Source organism: Nansenia antarctica (genome assembly GCF_963989245.1).
Source record: "Nansenia antarctica genome assembly, chromosome: 2".
NCBI lineage: Eukaryota > Metazoa > Chordata > Actinopteri > Argentiniformes > Microstomatidae > Nansenia > Nansenia antarctica.
In genome coordinates, this window is record NC_137675.1 from 47,236,403 (window position 1) to 47,249,703 (window position 13,301).

Here is a 13,301-nt window from a genome sequence, read left to right on the forward strand (position 1 = left end):
GCGCTGGAGTTCCGCGGTGACAGTGCTCCACAAACACTGCTCCACGGCTATAGAATACCTATTCATCCTCTGTCGTCCATTCTATTCCCCCCGCGAGTTCAGCTCATTCATTCTCGCGTGTGTCTACATTCCACCTGATGCTGACGTCACCGCAGCAGTAGACACACTGGCAGAGCAATTGATGAGTGTGGAACGTAGTTACCCGGACAGTTTTGTTGTTGTTATGGGGGATTTTAACCAGGCTAATCTTAGCCGGGCGCTCCCCAAATACAGGCAGCAAGTCACGTGTCCCACCAGGGGGGTGAACACTCTGGACCATTGCTACTGTACAGCTCGTCAAGCCTACCATTCTGTCCCCCGTGCCACACTGGGCTACAGTGACCACATCCTCATACACCTGATCCCTCGCTACAGGCAGAGGTTAAAACTCTCTAAGCCTGTTGTACGGCGCTTCAGGGTGTGGTCCAGTGAGGCATGTGAGCGACTCTGCGCCTGGTTGGAGAGTGCAGGCTGTGACCAGGACTTGGTGGAGTGGGCGGGGCCAGAGGCTGGTAACAATCTGGATGTATACACAGACACTGTTACATCATTTATCAGCTTTGGCGAGGAGGTGTGTGTCCCCCTCCGCTCCAGGAAGTCTTTCAACAACGACAAGCCCTGGTTTTCATCCCAACTCAGGCGTCTGAGATCAGAGAAGGAGGTGGCTAGGCGCAGTGGGGACGTGGACCGGGTCAAGCAGGCCAAGTACAGGTTCGCCAAAGCGGTGAAGGAGGCGAAGCATCGCTTTTCGGAGAAGCTGCAGCAACAGCTCTCTGAGGGGGATTCCGCCTCCGTCTGGAAAGGCCTAAAGACCATCACCAACTACAAACCCAAGTCCCCGCTGATGTCCGACAACCTCCCTCTCGCTAACGAGCTGAACGAGTTCTACTGTAGGTTTGAGAAAGAGAGGTTCCCGCCCACCCCCGCCCTCTCCCTCCACCCCCCCCCCCCCGGCTACAACCACCACCCCCGTCCCCCAGGGGGGCCAATGTCCCTCCTGCTACCCCCACCCTCCCCCTCCCCTCCCTCCCCCCTCCTCACCCGCCCTGCCCCCCCCCACTCCCCTCTCTCTGTCACAGTGCGAGAGGTAAACAGACTGTTTAAGAGGCAGAATCCCCGGAAGGCAGCTGGTCCGGATTCCGTCTCTCCCTCTGTCCTGAAGCACTGCGCCGACCAGCTGGCCCCGGTGTTTACCCACATCTTCAACGCCTCGCTGGAGCTGTGTCACGTCCCAGCGTGCTTCAAGGCATCAACCATCATCCCCGTCCCCAAGAAGGCCAAGGTCACAGGCCTCAACGACTACAGACCCGTCGCTCTGACCTCTGTCGTCATGAAGGTCCTGGAGCGCCTTGTCCTGGCCTACCTGAAGCTCATCACGGATCCTGTGCTGGACCCCCTGCAGTTCGCGTACAGAGCCAATAGATCCACGGAGGACGCCGTGAACATGGCTCTGCACTACGCACTAGAACACCTAGACACTGCAGGCAACTACGCCAGGATCCTGTTCGTGGACTTCAGCTCGGCCTTCAACACGATCCTCCCACACATCCTGGAGCACCAGCTATCCCTGCTGCAGGTGCCGGACTCCACCTGCAGGTGGATCACGGACTTCCTGACTGACAGGTCTCAGCGGGTGAAGCTGGGGAAGAGCATTTCCAGCTCCAGGTCCACCAGCACGGGCTCCCCGCAGGGCTGCGTCCTGTCTCCAGCACTATTCTCCCTATACACCAACAGCTGTGTCTCCCGCCACCCCTCGGTCAAGCTCCTGAAGTTTGCAGACGACACCACCCTGGTGGGCCTCATCTCCAGGGGGGACGAATCTGCCTACAGGGGTGAGATCGAGGGGCTGCAGAGCTGGTGCAGTTTTAACAATCTGGAGCTCAATGCTCTAAAAACAGTGGAGATGGTGGTGGACTTCCGTAGGAAAGCAGCCCTGCCCCCTCCCATCACGCTGGGAGGTACCCCGGTGGCCTCCGTGGAGTCATGCCGCTTTCTAGGCATGACCATATCCCGGGACCTCAAGTGGGAGCGGAACACAGAGGCCCTCACGAAGAAGGCCCAGAAGAGGATGTTCTTCCTCCGGCAACTGAGGAAATTCAGGCTGCCGAGGTCCATGATGGTCCAGTTTTACACGGCCATCATAGAGTCCATCCTCACCCACTCCATCATCACCTGGTTCCCTGCTGCAACGACCAAGGACAAGGACAAGTTGCAGCGGGTAATACGCTCAGCAGAGAGGGTGATCGGCTGTCCCTTGCCCTCCCTCAACTCCCTGCATGACACCAGGGCTCTGAGGAGGGCAAGGAAGATCATGGCAGACCCCTTCCACCCCGGCCACGGCCTCCTCACCCTGCTTCCCTCTGGAAGAAGGTTGCGGCTGCCTAAGGCACTGAAGGCCCGCCACAGGCTCAGCTTCTTCCCCTCAGCCGCCAGGCTGCTAAATGACTCTGGCTTCCCCCTCCCCCCCGCCTCCAAGTCTGCCCAGGACTGAACATGCACTGGACCTTGAATAACTCTGCACTGCACTTTATATACAGCACTATTCATGCACTGTCTGACCTGTGTTGTCCTGTTTTTGCCTGTTTTTGCATTTGTATTTGTACTTGTTTTGTTCATGTACAGTATATGTGAAAAAAGCATAAATGCACCTTCTGTAAATGCCAAAGCAAATTCCTACATGTGTCAAGCATAATGGCAATAAACGTTATCTGAATCTGAATCCAGCAGGACAACGACCCCAAGCATACTGCTAAAGCAACACTTGAGTGGTTCAAGGGGAAACATATACATGTGTTGGAATGGCCTAGTCAAAGCCCAGACCTCAATCCAATTGAGAATCTGTGGTCAGACTTGAAGATTGCTGTTCACAAGCGCAAACCATCAAACTTGAAGGAGCTGGAGCAGTTTTTCCTTGAGGAATGGGCAAAAAATCCCAGTGGAAAGATGTGGCAAGCTCATAGAGACTTATCAAAAGTGACTTGCAGCTGTGATTGCCGCAAAAGGTGGCTCTACAAAGTACTGACTTTAAGGGGGTGAATAGTTATGCACATTGAAGTTTTCTGTTATTTTGTCCTATTTGTTGTTGTTTGCTTCACAATTAAAAAAATCACATCTTCAAAGTTGTAGGCATATTCTGTAAATTAAATGATGCAAACTTTCAAACAATCCATTTTAATTCCAGGTTGTGAGGCAACAAAACATGAAAAATGCCAAGGGGGGTGAATACTTTTGCAAGGCACTGTATGTAGTAGTAGCTCCCTTTGTGGAATGAAGAAATGTACATTGACTTGCAAATAATTAAAGGTGTTGTGCAGTCATGTAGCTAGCCTGTTTACTTGAGATGACATCCTAGCTAGCTTGCTAATGTAATTTGAATTCTATTTATCCACCAAATCACAATCTGTCATACGGCAAGTGGAGTGGTGGGTGCTGTTTTTGGACCTTGTGTGTTGAACTCTGGCCTGGCGCATAGATCAGGAATTGTGGTTTTATTGTCGTTACCGACGTTGCCATCCAGCACTCTGGTGGTGGCTCACAACACAACCTCAGCCGACCAGGAGCCTAATGTGGGATGACCCACGACCACGACCCCCCCTGTGACAGGTGGGCTCTCTCTCTTAAACGACCACGACCCCCCCTGTGACAGGTGGGCTCTCTCTCTTAACCCACGACCACGACCCCCCCTGTGACAGGTGGGCTCTCTCTCTTAACCCACGACCACGACCCCCCCTGTGACAGGTGGGCTCTCTCTCTTAAACGACCACGACCCCCCCTGTGACAGGTGGGCTCTCTCTCTTAAACACCACGACCACGACCCCCCCTGTGACAGGAGGGCTCTCTCTCTTAAACGACCACGACCCCCCCTGTGACAGGTGGGCTCTCTCTCTTAAACACGACCACGACCCCCCCTGTGACAGGTGGGCTCTCTCTCTTAAACACGACCACGACCCCCCCTGTGACAGGAGGGCTCTCTCTCTTAAACCCACGACCCCCCCTGTGACAGGTGGGCTCTCTCTCTTAAACCCACGACCACGACCCCCCCTGTGACAGGTGGGCTCTCTCTCTTAAACCCACGACCACGACCCCCCCTGTGACAGGTGGGCTCTCTCTCTTAAACCCACGACCACGACCCCCCCTGTGACAGGTGGGCTCTCTCTCTTAAACCCACGACCACGACCCCCCCTGTGACAGGTGGGCTCTCTCTCTTAAACCCACGACCACGACCCCCCCTGTGACAGGTGGGCTCTCTCTCTTAAACCCACGACCACGACCCCCCCTGTGACAGGTGGGCTCTCTCTCTTAAACCCACGACCCCCCCCTGTGACAGGTGGGCTCTCTCTCTTAAACTGAGAATATCCGCAGTCTCACTACTCAGATTTGACTGAACAAAAAAACATAGCATTATACAGAATATACAGTGCAGTCCTCCAACAGAACTACAGCAACAAACTTCGTTCACTGAAAAGCCGCTTGGTCGTCCAGCTGTTGGAGAGCAAACCAGCCAGGAGATAGAGCCTTTTAGTTTGGCAGTCGCAAATGTAGGCCATTTTAGATTATTTTGAAGTGTAAATACCAACAATTGTATTATTATTATTTTTTATTTTTTTATTTTTTTTTAGTGTTAGCAAAAGGTCTGAATACTTGTACTGAGAGTGACGAGACGGATACTTAATAATTTTCACCCTATAATAATAGGCACACATGATTTCACCCTCTCACTAGGCACGCATGATTTCACCCTCTCACTAGGCACACATGATTTCACCCTCTCACTAGGCACACATGATTGTGGTACTTCTGGTGCTCTGACTGGTATTGTTACGTTGGGTTATGAATGAGTTAAGAGGAGGAGGAGCAGTGTTATGTAAGACTTTGTAGACCAGGCAGGTGTTTTTGTATTTGATCACATCTTCCCAGCTCAGAAGTTTACGGTTATTTAGGATAGTACAATGATGAGAGCTGTTAGGCTTCTGATCCAGGACTTTAAGGGTTTGCTTGTAGAGAATGGCTAGTGGCTTTAGTGACGAGCTGCTAGTTTGGCCCCAACTTGTCAAACAGTATGTCAGATGTGACATAATCATGGCGTTCATGTATAATTTGGCAGCATTAAAAGTCATTACATTTCTGATATATTTAAAATTGGTTAGGCTAAACTTGACTCTGGCATACTTTCTTAATGTGTGTTTTGAATGACCGATTGGAGTCAATAATGATACCCAGATATTTAAATTGTGGCACAATGCTAATATTTTTACCTGAGATTAATATATTGGACACAATGTTACATTGTCTTTTAGAAAAAAACCATTCCTACAGTTTTATTTACGTTAAGTTGAAGGCATGAACGGTTTAGCCAATTTGTGATCTGATCCATAGCTGTGATGAGTTTGGCAGCAGCCAGATGTTTGGTCTTGGCATGCACATATATTACGGTGTCATCAGCATATAATTGTATTTCGAAATCAGGGCAGACAGATGGCAGATCATTAATGTATAGGCTAAACAGCAGCGGGCCGAGCATTGATCCTTGAGGTACACCGGTGCACAGGTTAAGAGCTGATGAACGGTGGTTGTTCACAGAAACATGTTGACTTCTACCAGTTAGGTATGACTCAATCCATTTGAGTGCTAATAAGGAGAAGTTAAAAGCAGACAGTTTGGCAATAAGGACCTTATGGTTGACTGTGTCGAAAGCTTTGCGAAGGTCTAAAAACACAGCACCAACAACACCTCCTTTGTCAACCATTGCTCGGACCTTCTCTAAGAAGAGACAGTTAGCTGTTTCAGTGGAGTGATGGGCCCTAAAGCCAAACTGCATGGGATGGAGATTAAATGGACCATTATTTAAGAAAAAAACAAGCTGCTCTGATACCCACTTCTCGGCAACCTTGGAAATCACAGGTAAAATGCTGATTGGGCGATAGTTGCATATGTTCTGGGGGTCATCTGACTTAAATATGGGAGATACAATTGCGGTCTTCCAGGTACTTGGGAATGTCCCCTGTAATACTGACAGGTTGATAGTTTGTGTAATAAGGGGGACTAGGTATTCTTTCAGAGATTTAAGCATTATAGAATCTATACCATATACGTATATCCTTCGCCGTTGAGGCTCTAAGAGAATTAATGATTGCTTGAGTCTTAAGTTCAGTGATAGGTTGAATGCTGAAGGAGGGCTTGCTTTCGTCAGCCTTAATAATGTTTTCTGTTGTTAAGGGAAAATTCTGTGTGAATTCGGCTACAGAATTGATAAAATATTAATTAAAGGCTACAGCTATTTGTGCTGGGTCCTGCATTAGCTTACCATTCAGTTTCAGCTCTAACTGGTTCCTAGGCCTGTGGTTGATCCCCATTACATTCTTAATCTGTTCCCAGATCAGCTTTGTGTTACCCTTTGCCTCATTAATAATTGTTATAAAAAAGTTGGCTTTGGCCTTTCTGATTGCTTTGGTTACTTTGTTACGTAATGAGGTGAACCTCTGCCTATCACTACTTAATTTGGTCTTCAGAGCTCTTTTCAATGCAGAGTCTCTTTCCTTCATCAGGTTAAATAGTTCAGTAGATTATCTGGATCGATTCTGGCTTTGGGCTTGGGGCGAGGTCATTTCTTGTGAAATGTTTCGCCTCTTGGCCAGTCAAGACTTCACTGCGAAAAAAACTCTAGTATGGCGTCCACCTTATACACTGGGAACGTGTTGCATTCTGACATTGTTGCTCAGAGCCCTGCCACAGCTCAAAACAGGAGAAAGAGAGGGGGAACCAGCATTCACATAAGAATATCTTCTTCTATTTTCAATGTGCACTTTTCATAATCTGGAACTGAAAAATGACCTTGCCCTACTTTACCAGATCCTGTCACAACTTAGAGACGAAAAGAAGGGAATACATCCTGTACTGAGTTAGGTACATCCACACTTCACTATAATGAGCAAGAGAGAAGTGTGTTTACCTCTGGTTTGTCCTCATGTCTTTGAGCAGGAAACACCACTGCTATTATGCAAATAAGGAGGATGCATACCGGCATGTATTTATAGAGGAATGAATTCTGTGTCAACCAATTTATCTTGTTTTCCATTAGCTCAGAATAGTGGAATCATTTTCCAAGTGTGAACAAGTTGTATTCATAATGTTGACAAGAAGAAATTTGACTGGAACATTGTTGCAAAAGTGATTTGAATCCCTTTGTGATTGGCATAATAGATGGCATTGAGAGGAACACAAACTGCTTATGAGAAATGATGCTTCATTCGTTTTGCATTCCAATGCAATAGCTATGCTTGATGTTATGAAATAGGTTTAGGTTTCCAATGCTAACTGTGCTAGTAGGTAGCAAAATGGTAATCTGGTATAACAGGGGCTGTGGTATTTTTACAGTAGGACATGACAGGTGCTTTTGACAATAGTTGATGCGGAAGCTGGACACTACTCAAACAGACAGCCAATATTCTAGCATTCACTGACAGTAAAATAATGTATTATATTTTTTAAAAATCATCTCCTGAGGGACAACTTTCAGACAGCTTTCCTCCGGAGTAGTTATAACCCTTAGAGGCCATACACGCACCGCTAATGTAGATTCAGGAGTCTGCTGTGAATGCAACTGTACTGTAATTCTCAAGTGAAATGGTGAGAAACCGGTGTTATGGAGTATGGTGCCTTACAAAGAGAGTATGAATGATACAATGAACGTGTCATTTAATGGAAGTTCTATAAAAGAAACTAAAATGGTGTTACACGGTATTGCTTGTATCAAATTGAATTACAGCGTTTATTGCTCGTAGACATCCAGGGTTGATAGGGATTTATTCCCCTTGTTAATGGAACACTGCTGTTCTTAATGGAACACACATTAAATTAAAATATTTTTATTAAAAGATTATATATATTAAAATATTTTTTACAGAATAAATACAGAATTAAATACAGAAATACCACTCCCAGCCCTCACCCAACCAGCCCTCACCCCAACCAGCCCTCACCCCAACCAGCCCTCACCCCAGCCAGCCCTCACCCCAACCAGCCCTCACCCAACAAGCTCTCACCCTAAGAGCTGTACCTTTTTACAGAATTAAATACAGAAATACCACTCCCAGCCCTCACCCAACCAGCCCTCACCCAACAAGCTCTCACCCTAAGAGCTGTACCTTTTTACAGAATAAATACAGAATTAAATACAGAAATACCACTCCCAGCCCTCACCCAACAAGCTCTCACCCAACAAGCTCTCACCCAACCAGCCCTCACCCCAACCAGCCCTCACCCCAGCCAGCCCTCACCCCAACCAGCCCTCACCCCAGCCAGCCCTCACCCAACAAGCTCTCACCCTAAGAGCTGTACCTTTTTACAGAATAAATACAGAATTAAATACAGAAATACCACTCCCAGCCCTCACCCAACCAGCCCTCACCCAACAAGCTCTCACCCTAAGAGCTGTACCTTTTTACAGAATAAATACAGAATTAAATACAGAAATACCACTCCCAGCCCTCACCCAACCAGCCCTCACCCAACAAGCTCTCACCCAACAAGCTCTCACCCAACCAGCCCTCACCCAGCCAGCCCTCACCCAACCAGCCCTCACCCAGCCAGCCCTCACCCCAACCAGCTCTCACCCCAACCAGCCCTCACCCAGCCAGCCCTCACCCCAACCAGCCCTCACCCCAACCAGCCCTCACCCCAACCAGCCCTCACCCCAACAAGCCTTCACCCCAACCAGCCTTCACCCCAACCAGCCCTCACCCAGCCAGCCCTCACCCAGCCAGCCCTCACCCCAGCCAGCCCTCACCCCAGCCAGCCCTCACCCCAACCAGCCCTCACCCAACCAGCCCTCACCCAGCCAGCCCTCACCCCAACCAGCCCTCACCCAGCCAGCCCTCACCCCAACCAGCCCTCACCCAGCCAGCCCTCACCCCAACCAGCCCTCACCCAACCAGCCCTCACCCAGCCAGCCCTCACCCAGCCAGCCCTCACCCAGCCAGCCCTCACCCAGCCAGCCCTCACCCAGCCAGCCCTCACCCCAACCAGCCCTCACCCCAGCCAGCCCTCACCCCAACCAGCCCTCACCCAACCAGCCCTCACCCAGCCAGCCCTCACCCCAACCAGCCCTCACCCAGCCAGCCCTCACCCCAACCAGCCCTCACCCAGCCAGCCCTCACCCCAACCAGCCCTCACCCAGCCAGCCCTCACTCCAACCAGCCTTCACCCAACCAGCCCTCACCCAGCCAGCCCTCACCCCAACCAGCCTTCACCCAGCCTTCACCCAGCCAGCCCTCACCCCAACCAGCCTTCACCCCAACCAGCCTTCACCCACCCAGCCAGCCCTCACCCAGCCAGCCCTCACCCAACAAGCTCTCACCCTAAGAGCTGTACCTTTTTACAGAATAAATACAGAATTAAATACAGAAATACCACTCCCAGCCCTCACCCAACAAGCTCTCACCCAACAAGCTCTCACCCAACCAGCCCTCACCCCAACCAGCCCTCACCCCAGCCAGCCCTCACCCCAGCCAGCCCTCACCCAACAAGCTCTCACCCTAAGAGCTGTACCTTTTTACAGAATAAATACAGAATTAAATACAGAAATACCACTCCCAGCCCTCACCCAACCAGCCCTCACCCAACAAGCTCTCACCCTAAGAGCTGTACCTTTTTACAAAATAAATACAGAATTAAATACAGAAATACCACTCCCAGCCCTCACCCAACCAGCCCTCACCCAACAAGCTCTCACCCAACAAGCTCTCACCCAACCAGCCCTCACCCAGCCAGCCCTCACCCAACCAGCCCTCACCCAGCCAGCCCTCACCCCAACCAGCTCTCACCCCAACCAGCCCTCACCCAGCCAGCCCTCACCCCAACCAGCCCTCACCCCAACCAGCCCTCACCCCAACAAGCCTTCACCCCAACCAGCCTTCACCCCAACCAGCCCTCACCCAGCCAGCCCTCACCCAGCCAGCCCTCACCCAGCCAGCCCTCACCCCAGCCAGCCCTCACCCCAGCCAGCCCTCACCCCAACCAGCCCTCACCCAACCAGCCCTCACCCAGCCAGCCCTCACCCCAACCAGCCCTCACCCAGCCAGCCCTCACCCCAACCAGCCCTCACCCAGCCAGCCCTCACCCCAACCAGCCCTCACCCAGCCAGCCCTCACCCCAACCAGCCTTCACCCAGCCAGCCCTCACTCCAACCAGCCCTCACCCAGCCAGCCCTCACCCCAACCAGCCCTCACCCAACCAGCCCTCACCCAGCCAGCCCTCACCCAACCAGCCCTCACCCAGCCAGCCCTCACCCCAACCAGCCTTCACCCAGCCACCCAGCCTTCACCCAGCCAGCCCTCACCCCAACCAGCCTTCACCCCAACCAGCCTTCACCCACCCAGCCAGCCCTCACCCAGCCAGCCCTCACCCAGCCAGCCCTCACCCAGCCAGCCCTCACCCCAACCAGCCCTCACCCAGCCAGCCCTCACCCTAAGAGCTGTACCTCTCACAAGCAGGTGAAGAAAATTATTCTGTATGATAGCTGGTTAATCCAGGGGTGTGAACTGCACGTAGTGCCTTATGCGCTGGTTAACTGGGATAGACTGCTTGAGGGGGGTATAGGTCTTGGCAGGGCCGGTCAGCCCACTAATAACCTGCTGTAAGGCTTATGAATTGTTGATAAATAAAGTATTTATAGCCTATTGGTTTTGGTAACTCTGTGTCGTGTGGTGGTGTGCTCCGACCTCCGTCCCCGGACCTTACCGGTACAAAAAAGGTGGACCCAGTGATCGGTACCCCTTTGTCAAGGGAGGTTCTTCAGTACTATCTCCAATGGGGTCATTGTTTACTCTCTCTCTAGCTATTATACTGCAATTTTTCTGTCAGGCATTTCACACCCCGAACTGCCTCTCGGGCTGGCATCGCCCAATGCAAATTGCGCCTAGAGGGACTTATTTTCACCGGTACCGGCGATATTGAAATATGTCGGACTTCAACATATTTTTCGGGACAAAAAGCGGTAATTAGCCTACCGGTAATAACTGAAACGCTGTGACCTCAGAATAGATGCGTTAATGCTGCATGAATACAATAGCATATCGGGTTATCAAAATACGTATATAATAATAATATTGTCCCCCCATCCAGTTCATATGTCCCCGTTAATACTGAGCCCTGGCGACGGGTAACTGTAGCCTACTAGGGCAAGAGTAGCGCTAAGCACGGCACTGCAATCCAGCTGCTCTTTCAGTCGGGAGCGCTCCTTTACAGAGTCCTGTCCTTACCTCGCGTAGTCTTAGCAATTTTATTTCATCCTGAATACAATAAAGTTTATTGCTATTGTCTAACACTGTAATGTGTTGTGTCTAGTGACCTCTGTACTCTGTTGCAGAGATCAGGATACAGGATCATACACCTGAAGAATGACAGCCGCATGACTCCTCTCGATCTGTGCAAGCAAGGACAAACATTCAGGTGTGTGTTAGACCTGCAAACACCAAGTCACCCTCCTCACCTGTTATATTCAAACACCAAGTCACCCTCCTCACCTGTTCTATTCAAACACCAAGTCACCCTGTTATATTCAAACACCAACTCACCCTCCTCACCTGTTATATTCAAACACCAACTCACCCTCCTCACCTGTTATATTCAAACACCAACTCACCCTCCTCACCTGTTATATTCAAACACCAACTCACCCTCCTCACCTGTTATATTCAAACACCAACTCACCCTCCTCACCTGTTATATTCAAACACCAACTCACCCTCCTCACCTGTTATATTCAAACACCAACTCACCCTCCTCAGCTGTTATATTCAAACACCAACTCACCCACTTCACCTGTTATATTCTTCCAACACATGAAAGCCACAGAGTAGAAATCTTGTGCAATGTTAAGATACTGCTCAGTGTTAAGATAGTGTTCAGAGATATGATAGTGCTCAGTGTTAAGATAGTGTTCAGTGATATGATATTGCTGCAGATGTCCTCATGTTGAACAATATATGTGTGACCCGTGCGCTCCTAGTCAGGGGATTACGGTTAACAGGGGGGCGGGGGTTAAAAGGAGGAAGTGGAGCGCCAGTTTGGGAAGTCTGACGTTCGGTGTGCACGCCGAGTAGCAGTCACAACACGGCGCATTATTTCAGTAGCCACTGTCACTGTTTCCTTTGAGTAAGAACCTAGCACGTAGCACACAGCATCTGCTGACTGAGAACAACCTTTTACTACAACTGTGAAATAAACGTGAACTTTTTATAAGACGCTCTCAGTGCCTCTTTATTGAGGGGAACCTGGATTACTGGAGGTTACAGTTTGGCGTCACGAACATGATTTCACAGCAGATTAGGTTTAGGGTTCTGTAAAGGAAACAGTGACAGTGGAGGGGCAGGCGAAGTGCTGTTTCAGGAAGTGGGACCTCGGGAGGTGCAGGTTTCCGTATGCTCAGCTGAGGCAGAAGTAGGGGGTCAGGGAACAGAAAATGCTCATCTACTACAGTTTAGTTGTCCTAGCCTAACTGAACAGCAGCTGGGCCAGGCAAGGGCATTGTTGGCTGAATTTGCCGGGGTGTTTGCATTTAGTGATGAGGAGTTGGGGGGTACTGATGTCATACAGCATGAGATTCCACTGACAGATGAGACACCAGTTCGTCAGAGATATCGAAGGTTACCCCCTAGTCAGTATGAGGAAGTAAAGGCCCATATTAGACAACTGTTGGAGCAGGGAGTGATTAGTGAAAGCAGTAGCCCCTATTCCTCACCCTTGGTCATTGTGAAGAAAAAGGACGGCAAGATAAGGATGTGTGTTGACTACCGCCCATTAAATTGGAAGACCAGGAAAGATGCATACCCTTTACCCAGGATAGAGGAGTCCCTTGATGCGTTGCATGGAGCAAAATGGTTTTCAACATTGGATCTGGCCAGCGGATACAATCAAGTTGCAGTAGTGGAGAAGGACAGGCACAAGACAGCTTTTTGTACTCCATTTGGGCTGTATGAATTTAATCGTATGCCATTTGGTTTATGTAACGCTCCAGGGACATTTCAACGGCTCATGGAAAGGATTCTGGGTGACCAGCATTTTGTCTCTTTTGCTTTATTTAGATGATGTTGTTGTTTTTTCGCCTTCCTTCGAGCAGCACCTGGCCCGGCTGAGATTGGTGTTGTCCCGGTTCAGGCAGCATGGGTTGAAGGTGAAGTGGAGTAAGTGCTCATTATTCCAGCATAAGGTGAACTACCTGGGGCATGTTATTTCCGAGGAGGGGGTGTCCACCAACCCAGAGA